General features: G+C 36.0%; 1 protein-coding gene across 1 annotated transcript in view; it reads left to right on the forward strand.

Moving 5' to 3' along the window:
* The window catches only part of LOC143024612 (mite allergen Der f 3-like), a 33442-nt gene extending 32841 nt beyond the window's left edge, over positions 1 to 601 (forward strand). Inside the window, exon 11 of the mRNA XM_076183475.1 lies at positions 1 to 601. This exon is cut by the window's left edge and continues 365 nt beyond it. The gene's annotated coding sequence lies outside the window, so the exon portion shown is untranslated.
* Positions 602 to 9103: the final 8502 nt, after the last annotated feature.

Here is a 9103-nt window from a genome sequence, read left to right on the forward strand (position 1 = left end):
CTCAAGGTGTGCTTACGTACAACTTGTTTTAGAGACCACTTTTAACTCTTTAACTTTTGATGAATAATCTCCTTGTGTAAAGAGGATTTGATTGTATCAACACAAGGATTAGTTCATTGTTTAACACTAAATTGGGTTTCAGCTGCCATGTAAGTTGAGTGAGAAAGCTGACTTAAATAGTGTACTGGTTGACCAGTTTTTATGGAGTTGATATTCTAGGAACGTGCGCACGAAACAGACTTACAATATTCTTTATGTATCCACTATATTCTGGAACTTGTCACTTTTTCTGTGTGTTTATATTTTACAACAGTCGACCAGTATTTTGTTTGTCTTTCTTTCTACTGGAAGGCTTTAACACTTTCATCATCCTGATGTTTACCCCTCTTATATACCGGAACTATGTCATTATTAATATTACCTTAATTTCGTTTGTCTTTTATTGGGACTTGCAGGTAAAAATACTCTGAGTAGAACTCATTATTCAATAGCCAGTAAGTAAAAATAAACTGAAATAGTTTTGGGTTTAGAGGAATAGAAATTCCTATGATATTCCTCTTAACTCTTCCTTTACTTAAGACTAATAAATGTTCTACCCAGGTTCAAAGCTTTTTACTTACATCCTCATTTATCCTAAATCTTTGGCACGGAGAGCTCATAGTTAATACTTCCTTATGTGTAATTCTTTATAGGACCTATCATGTATATAATTAGATGAAATTTATTACTTTCTGATTATTTAATTACTGTCTCTTTTTAACCTTTCGAGTGAAATGAAAATTTTTACATATTCACTATTCTTGAGATTGAGAATTATGAATATTTTCATATACCATATTCCAAATTTGTAGAGTTATTCAAACCTTGGGCATGGGTCGATTTCTTTTTTATGTGAAAATTATCATTAATTGGAGCAACTCTAAACAACTCTGGACAAGTTCAATCAACTTGATCCCTGCCATGAATTCCGGGTGTAGGACAGTTGCTCACCGGACAATTGCTCACCGGACAGTTGTTCACCGGACAAGTGATAAATAGGACATTTGCTCACCAAAGGATTATTTTTTACTTTTCTTGAACTTAATAACAAATAATATACGGGGTTTGTTTTAGTTAAAACATGAAAGTTTGCTTATGTATTATTACTGTAATAAACTTCAATATAACTAAAAAAAATCCTGTATTATTGCTGTAATAAACTTCAATATAACTAAAAACATCTTGTATATTATGTTATCAAGTTTGTATATTGTTTGTGCATTATTGCTGTAATAACCTTTAGTATAAAAAAAATCCTGTATATGATTTGTTATTAAGTTCAAGAAAAGTAAAAAATAATCCTTTGGTGAGCAAATGTCCTATTTGTCAATTGTTCGGTGAGTAACTGTCCGGTGAGCAATTGTCCGGTGAGCAACTATCCGGTGAGCAATTGTCCGGTGGGCAACTGTCCGTACCCGATGAATTCCATGGGCGTTATCTCCGTCTCCTCCAGTGAATATTGTCTCTTGTAGAGACAACCCTGATAAATATGATGGTGTAATGTGTGAGTTCTAGTACTCTGAATGGTCTTATAAACACGTGTGATCCATAACCTCAGTAGCTGGCTGCAAATGGTATCTTCATAACAGAGCACCTAAATGACTGCCTCCCACTTATGACACTAATATTTTTTATCTTTTTTGGTCTGTCACTTCCTCTAAAGATAAATAATAAGATAGGAATATACATACATACATACATACATACATGCATACATACATACATACATACATACATACATACATTCATAAATACATACATACTTACATACATACATACATACATACATACATAAATACATACATACATACATACATACATACATACATACATACATACATACATACATACATACATACATACATACATACACACATATATATATAGACATATATATATGTATATATATATTTATATATACATATATACATATATATATATATATATATGTATATATATATGTATATATATATATATATATATATATATATGTATATATATATATATATATATTGATTGATTGATTGACATTCAGCAGCGCCTTTTACTGCACCCTCTTCTCCAAGATTTTGAAATCATGAATGATTATGTTCATACTTTGAACTATGAAGACAAAAAATTATTCTTCAAACTGAAGAATATGAATCTTAAGATAGCCAAAGCTATTAGCGCAGTTGACTTCAATCAAAATTGTCTACGTGAAAACCTGTTCCCTAGAAGTATATATTTTTTATACATATGTATATATCACTGTCCAGTAATGTCGTTACACATTAGTAATTGCACTAAGAACCCACTATTATTTGGATTTAAGAAAAGAAGAAAATAAAGGATTTCCGTATATTTCGATCACTTGCTGTGATCCTCTTCACGCGGAATACATAGACAAGAGAACATACACATATTATATACAGATGAGAGAGGTAAAGTTAGGGAACATGGACAAGTCAACTCATGTGGCATCTATATTGTTGTGCGGGTTATGTGGTAAATCGTCCGCTTTTACAATATGGGGAAATAATTTATCAACTGCCAAGGTAGTTATGTAATCTGGTGACCATTGGCCTTTTGAGATGTTAAAATTCGGGAATTGTTTTATTAAGGATGATTAAATTATTTTCCTTTTGTAACTACATTTGGATTTGAAAATGGTTTTTGCCTCGTTCCAATTTATTCTGTGATTATTGTTGGCTACGTGTTGAAATACCGCGGAGTTATGTTGAGCATATTAAATGAGTTTTTATGTTCTTTAATTCTCGTTTTTAATTCTCTGCCCATTTGTCCCCAGTACACTTCATCACAATCTGAGCAAGGTAATTTGTAAACTCCGGGATTTATGTCTTGTGTTGGTCTATGAAGAACAGTAACTACTTTTCTGAAAAGATTGCTAGGATAACTAAAAATAATATTTACGTTACCTTTTGGCAACATTTGAGAGAAATTATTGATGGATTGGTTAAAAGGAAGTTTTAGGCAGTGTTTGTTCCATTTTTGATGTTGAGATGGATGGGAAGTGGATTTATAATAACTTTGTTTGTAAACCAGTCTGGGTACCCTAATCTTTTCAACTGAGTTTTGATGACGGAAATCTCTGAATCTAAATAAGATGGGCTACATAATCTAAGTGCCCTAAGAAAAAGACCCGAAGCAACGCTATATTTGATGCTATCAGGATGTTTGCTGTAGAAGTGTACATAACTCCCAGTATGTGTGGATTTTCTGTACACTGTGAAAGAAAGAAGATGATGATGTCTCATGACTGAGATGTCCAAAAATGGTAATCTGTTATCCACTTCCCATTCCACTTTAAATTTAACCAATTCATCAATAATTTAACCAATCCATCAATAATTTCTCTCAAATGTTGCCAAAAGATAACGTAAATATTATTTTTAGTTATCCTAACAATCTTTCCAGAAAAGTAGTTAATAGTGGGTTCTCAGTGCATATATATATATACATATATATATATATATATATATATATATATATATATATATATATAAATATATATATAAACAGAAATATCAATCAGCCAATCAATCATTTATTGAGCCAATTAATCAATCGTAGGGCATTGCATATGAGACTGTACGACATCTTAGATTTTGTGTGTGTGTGTATGTCTGTGTGTGTATGTGTGTTTGTGTGTGTGTATATATGTGTGTGCTTGTGTGTGTGCATATGTGTGGGTGGGTGTTTTCGTACGTGTATATGTTTGTGTTTGTGTGTGTGTGTGTGTGTGTGTGTGTGTGTGTGTGTGTGTGTGTGTGTGTGTGTGTGTGTGTGTGTGTGTGTGTGTGTGTGTGTGTGTGTGTGTGTGTGTGTGTGTGTGTGTGTGTGTGTGTGTGTGTTTACCTAGTTGTGTCTTGAGGGAAGGGGAGCTACGCTCGTGGTGTCTCGCCTTTGTATCTCGTAGTGTCTAGTTTACTCTTAAGTTCGTGTATGGTTTGTGCGCACTCTACTGTTCCATCCAATTTGTTCCAAGTGTCCACCACTCTGTGTGAAAAAAGTGTGTGTGTCTGTGTGTCTGTGTGTGTGTGTCTGTGTGTCTGTGTGTATGTGTGTGTGTGTGTGTATGTGTGCCTATGTATGTATATGTTTTTGTATATATGTGTTTCGTTGTGTGTGTATATGTACATATACATACATATGGTATATATATATATACATATATATATATATATATATATATATATATATATATATATATAGAGATATATAAGTTCTTACTGTTGATTCGCTCTCAAAATACCACGGTGAGTCAAGCTACTCGCTAGTGTTTCAACACAGGTGGCTTTGTGTTCTACGTATATGAGGGTTGTGTACTGACGTCAGAGGCTATGAACTGAATATGATTTATTTCGCCTTCAACTGATCTCATTCACTCGCGTGCACTCGGCAGAACAGGTAAGATTGTTCGTGATCTGTGTGTAACAACTTATCAAAGGCTTTTATGGTTTTATATTTTGTACATCATTTCTGCGTGTGCAAGTACAAACTCATTCAGTACCTTGTAGTAGTGTTTGCTTTTTCAAGTTGGTCAACTAGAGACAATATAATTCTTGCGTACGGTTCACAACTGGCATCTGTCATTCTGGTCTTGAATTGCTCGAGAAACGAAATCTACCTAAGTCAAATTCTGTAATAAGCTAAAACTCGTAAGTGACATTTGATTCCGAGAAAATCTACCTTATGAATTCGCCGGAAAAGGCTGAGAATGGTATACATAAATGAATAAGTCATCGTAATTAGATTTGAGTGAATTTAATTGCATACAATCGTGTTTTTAGTTTTAATGTACTCGAAAAATATTTATACATTTATGTACATTCATACATGTGATATATATATATATATATATATATATATACATATACATATATACATATATATATATAATATATATATATGTATATATATGTATATATACATATACATATATATATATATATATATATATATATATATATATGTGTGTGTGTGTGTGGATAGGAGGTAAGGGAACACGGGCTGAGGGAAATACTTTTATTCCTGACTAGTTTCGCCTGAATGGCTTCTTCAGAGGAAGCCACTCAGGCGAAACTAGTCAGGAATAAAAGTATTTCCCTCATCCCGTGTTCCCTTACCTTCTATCCACATTCGTCACAATGTATACACACACACACATACACACACACATATATATATATATATATACATATATATACCAAAGGCCTTTTCCCCCTATATGGGGGGGTAGCCAAAAAGAAAAAGGCATAGAAAACACTCCCACCCAATCCATTTCCTATATATTCCACTCCCCTCCCTCCCTCTTATCTTGGCACCTCCTGGATGGCGGGTCATCCCTGCATCCTGTACACTGCCCTGGGTCAGAAGCAGTGTCGCAAGACACAGCACATCCGCAGCAAGACCGCTTCATAAATTCGGCGACCTCCCCCTCTCCGTCCCCTCATGCAGAAAAGGAGAAGACGGTGAGAAATCCCTTCGGGCTGCGTCAATTATTTTTCTCATACATACTTCCTCACCCCCATCCCCCTCATGCATCACAGCATCATCTATACAAAACCCCTCTCCATTCACCCCTATCTTCTGTCCTCTCCCGTCCTTCTTCTACAGACATTCCTCTCTTTTGTAATGCCCCTTTCACCCCATCCATCCATCTCATCCTAGGACGTCCCCTCATATTCACTCCTTCCACCTCTGCCTTCCACACTTCTTTTACTAATCTTTCTTCACTCATTCTTTCCATGTGCCCAAACCATCCTAATATCCTTACATCAATCCTATCTCCCAGTTCCCTTTCCACCCCTGTTCTCCTCCTCACCTCCTCATTTCTCACTCTATCTAGCCTAGTAACCCCTATCATACTTCTCAGACACCTCATCTCAAACACATTCAAACTCCCTCTCTCTTCCTCTTTCATGTTCCATGTTTCTGCCCCGTACAATGCTAATGGCACAGTCACTCCTTCATATAACCTCCTCTTTAGCATCCATTCCCAAATGTCTATTTCTCATTACACTTTTCAATCCACCAAGGCATTTATTCGCTTCTCTCAATCTACATTCTATCACTACCCACTCTCCTCCCTTTCCTGCCACATTCGCACCCAAGTATCTAATACTATCCATTTCCTCCAGTCTTTCACCCTTAATGATCACCTCCAGCCTGCTGTCACTCTCTCCCCTTGTACATCTCATCACCTTACTTTTACCCACATTTATCTTCAGCTTTCTTCTTTCACACACCTTCTCAAACTCTGTCACTAACTTCCTCAATCCCTCCTCTGATCCTGCTACAAGCGCAGTGTCGTCAGCAAACAACAACTGGCTCACCTCCCACTTTTCCTCATTTTCTTTAATCATCTCGAACCCCTTATCCACTACCCTTGCATTTACCTCTCGCACCACCCCATCCATGCATAGATTGAACAGCCAGGGCGACATAACACATTCCTGACGAAGTCCCACCTATACCTCCAACCATTCACTCTCTCCATTTCTAATCCTAACACACGCTCTACTACTCTCGTAAAAACTCTTAACAGCTTTCCTCCTATTACATATATCTGCAGTACCTCCCACGGTGCCTTCCTGTCTACCCTGTCATAAGCCTTTTCCAGATCCATAAAAGCCAAAAAAAAAAAGCCTTACCTTTTCCTATAGATTTCTCACATATCTGTCTTACCACATAGATCTGATCTACACAACCTCTACCTGTCCTAAACCCACAGTGTTCCTCACCAATTACTCCCTCTGTTCCTCTCCTAATCCTCTCAATCAAGACCCTCCCATAAGCCTTCCCAACTACACTCAACAAGCTGATCCCTCTGAAACTACTACACTCACACTTGTCCCCCTTTCTCTTGTAAAGCGGAACTATACAGGCACTCCTCCAGTCCTCCGGCACTCTACCCTTTCTTAAACAAACATAAAAGAACCTCACCAGCCAGTCCATCATCACTACCTCTTTTCTTCAGACATTCTGCATGGCATCCATCCAGACCAGGTGCCTTACCTGCTCTCATCATCCCCCCCCCATATATATATATATATATATATATATATATATACATATATATATATATATATATATACATATATATATATATACATATATACATATATATATATACATATATATACATATATATATTATCAGTGTATTTGGGCAGGAGTTTTTCTCTAATGCATATATCATTAAAAGTGATGGCTAGTTTTGCATTAATTATTTTCTTATAGGTATTTTCCATATACCTTATTATAGATTTATGTTCCTTAGAAAGGAAATTTATGACTTGGCTGTATGTAGTCATATTAGCTAGATCGCGATTTCGGGTTCTAGACCCTTCTTCAGTAGCTATTGGGATGTACTATCTTATAGGATAAGAATTAATCCGATGAGTCTAATAAAAGTTCTAAGTTTTATACTAAGCCTTCAAACTGGCTAATCATACTAGGGGAGGTCATCCGGTATTTCGGGCAGTGACGAAATGTCACGTGCACTAGGAGAGCCTCCGGGTGCGTGTTGTGGCGGAATTTTGTCTCGTGTTTACACTGGTGGTGTTTTGTCCCATATTGGCGTTTGTAGTGTTATGTCTCATGTTTGGATTTGCACCAGTTTGTCTCATGCTTGGGTGGGCTCTAAGGTCGTCTGCTTGTTTATTTAGATCTGGGCTTAACTCCTTAATACATAATGCTTCTAAAATTGGGAGCCGTCTCTCGTCAGTACATAAATCCAAAATTTCAGTGTTTTCCTCTAGGTTCTCTCTTGATAGTGTTATGCCATGTGCTTCTTTTAATTGGACGTACAAGCTCGCTAATATATATATGCATATATATATATATAAATATATATATATATATATATAGATAGATAGATAGATAGATAGATAAATATATATATGTATGCGTAAGTAACTACTAAGAGAAGTAAACTAACAGAGCAGAGCGCTTTCGTATAATTATATATTCAGTGTAAATGTATCTGCACTGAAGATGTAATTATACGCAAGCGCTATGCTTCGTTAGTTTACTTTTCCTAGTGGATACTTACGCATTTGAGAACACACGTTCCTAGTGTTTTTATTGCATATATATATATATATATATATATATATATATATATATATATATATACAGTATATATATATAATATATATATATATGTATATGTATGAAGATAGAAGGGTGGTAAAGAAACACACAAGTCAGAGATGAGTTTATTCCTCTAACGTTTTGGGTTTTACACCTTCCTCAGACAGACTACAAAGTACAAGGTGTTACAAGACTATATATATCGTCTGGAGGGCGTCTCCTAGTTAATGTTCTTGTGGACGATCGGTCCGCTGACGATTGATCTACGGACGATTGGTCCGCTGTCGATTGATCTGCGGACGATTGGTCCCCTCTATGTCCCGCCTCCTCATTTTCTCGTGGCCAGTCTCGTACTGCCAATTCCACCACTATTTTAGACCAGATGATAAACCCTTTTCTATTATATATACAGTCTTTCTTAATATAAGCTGCTTCCATTGCTTCCTTGATTTTCCTGCTCATTCCTGTGTGGATTGTTTTTATGTTATACCAGTTTGGTAGATGTCTATACTCCTCTACGTGTACTACTATAGCATTTGATGTTCTGTGATGTCTTAAATCTGATTTGTGCTCTGTCACTCTTGCCACAGTCCCTTTACTTGTTTCTCCATAGGAGGCTCTTTGGCAATCGTCACATGTAATTTTACAGTATATACTGTACTTTCTTTGTTGACCTGATCAGACCTGATGTCGCCTTTATGACCAACCAAGTCTCTAATCTTCTGCCCTAAAGTGACGGCAATGTTCATTCCTGCTTTTTGTAAGAATTTGTTAATACTGTTGGCCGTTTTCGAATTCGGAAGTACTAGAAATTTACTTGTATCCCTCTCCGTACTTTCGCTCCTTCCATTTACCGTCTCATTATTTCTTTTGCTTTGCGTTTCAATTTTAATGTTAAGCCCCTTGGGTAACCAGTGAACAGATATACATTTATATCAACCATCGGGTGTCTCGGGCATCTCAGT

This window comes from Oratosquilla oratoria, chromosome 4 (genome assembly GCF_046742065.1).
Source record: "Oratosquilla oratoria isolate Oo_2021 chromosome 4, ASM4674206v1, whole genome shotgun sequence".
NCBI lineage: Eukaryota > Metazoa > Arthropoda > Malacostraca > Stomatopoda > Squillidae > Oratosquilla > Oratosquilla oratoria.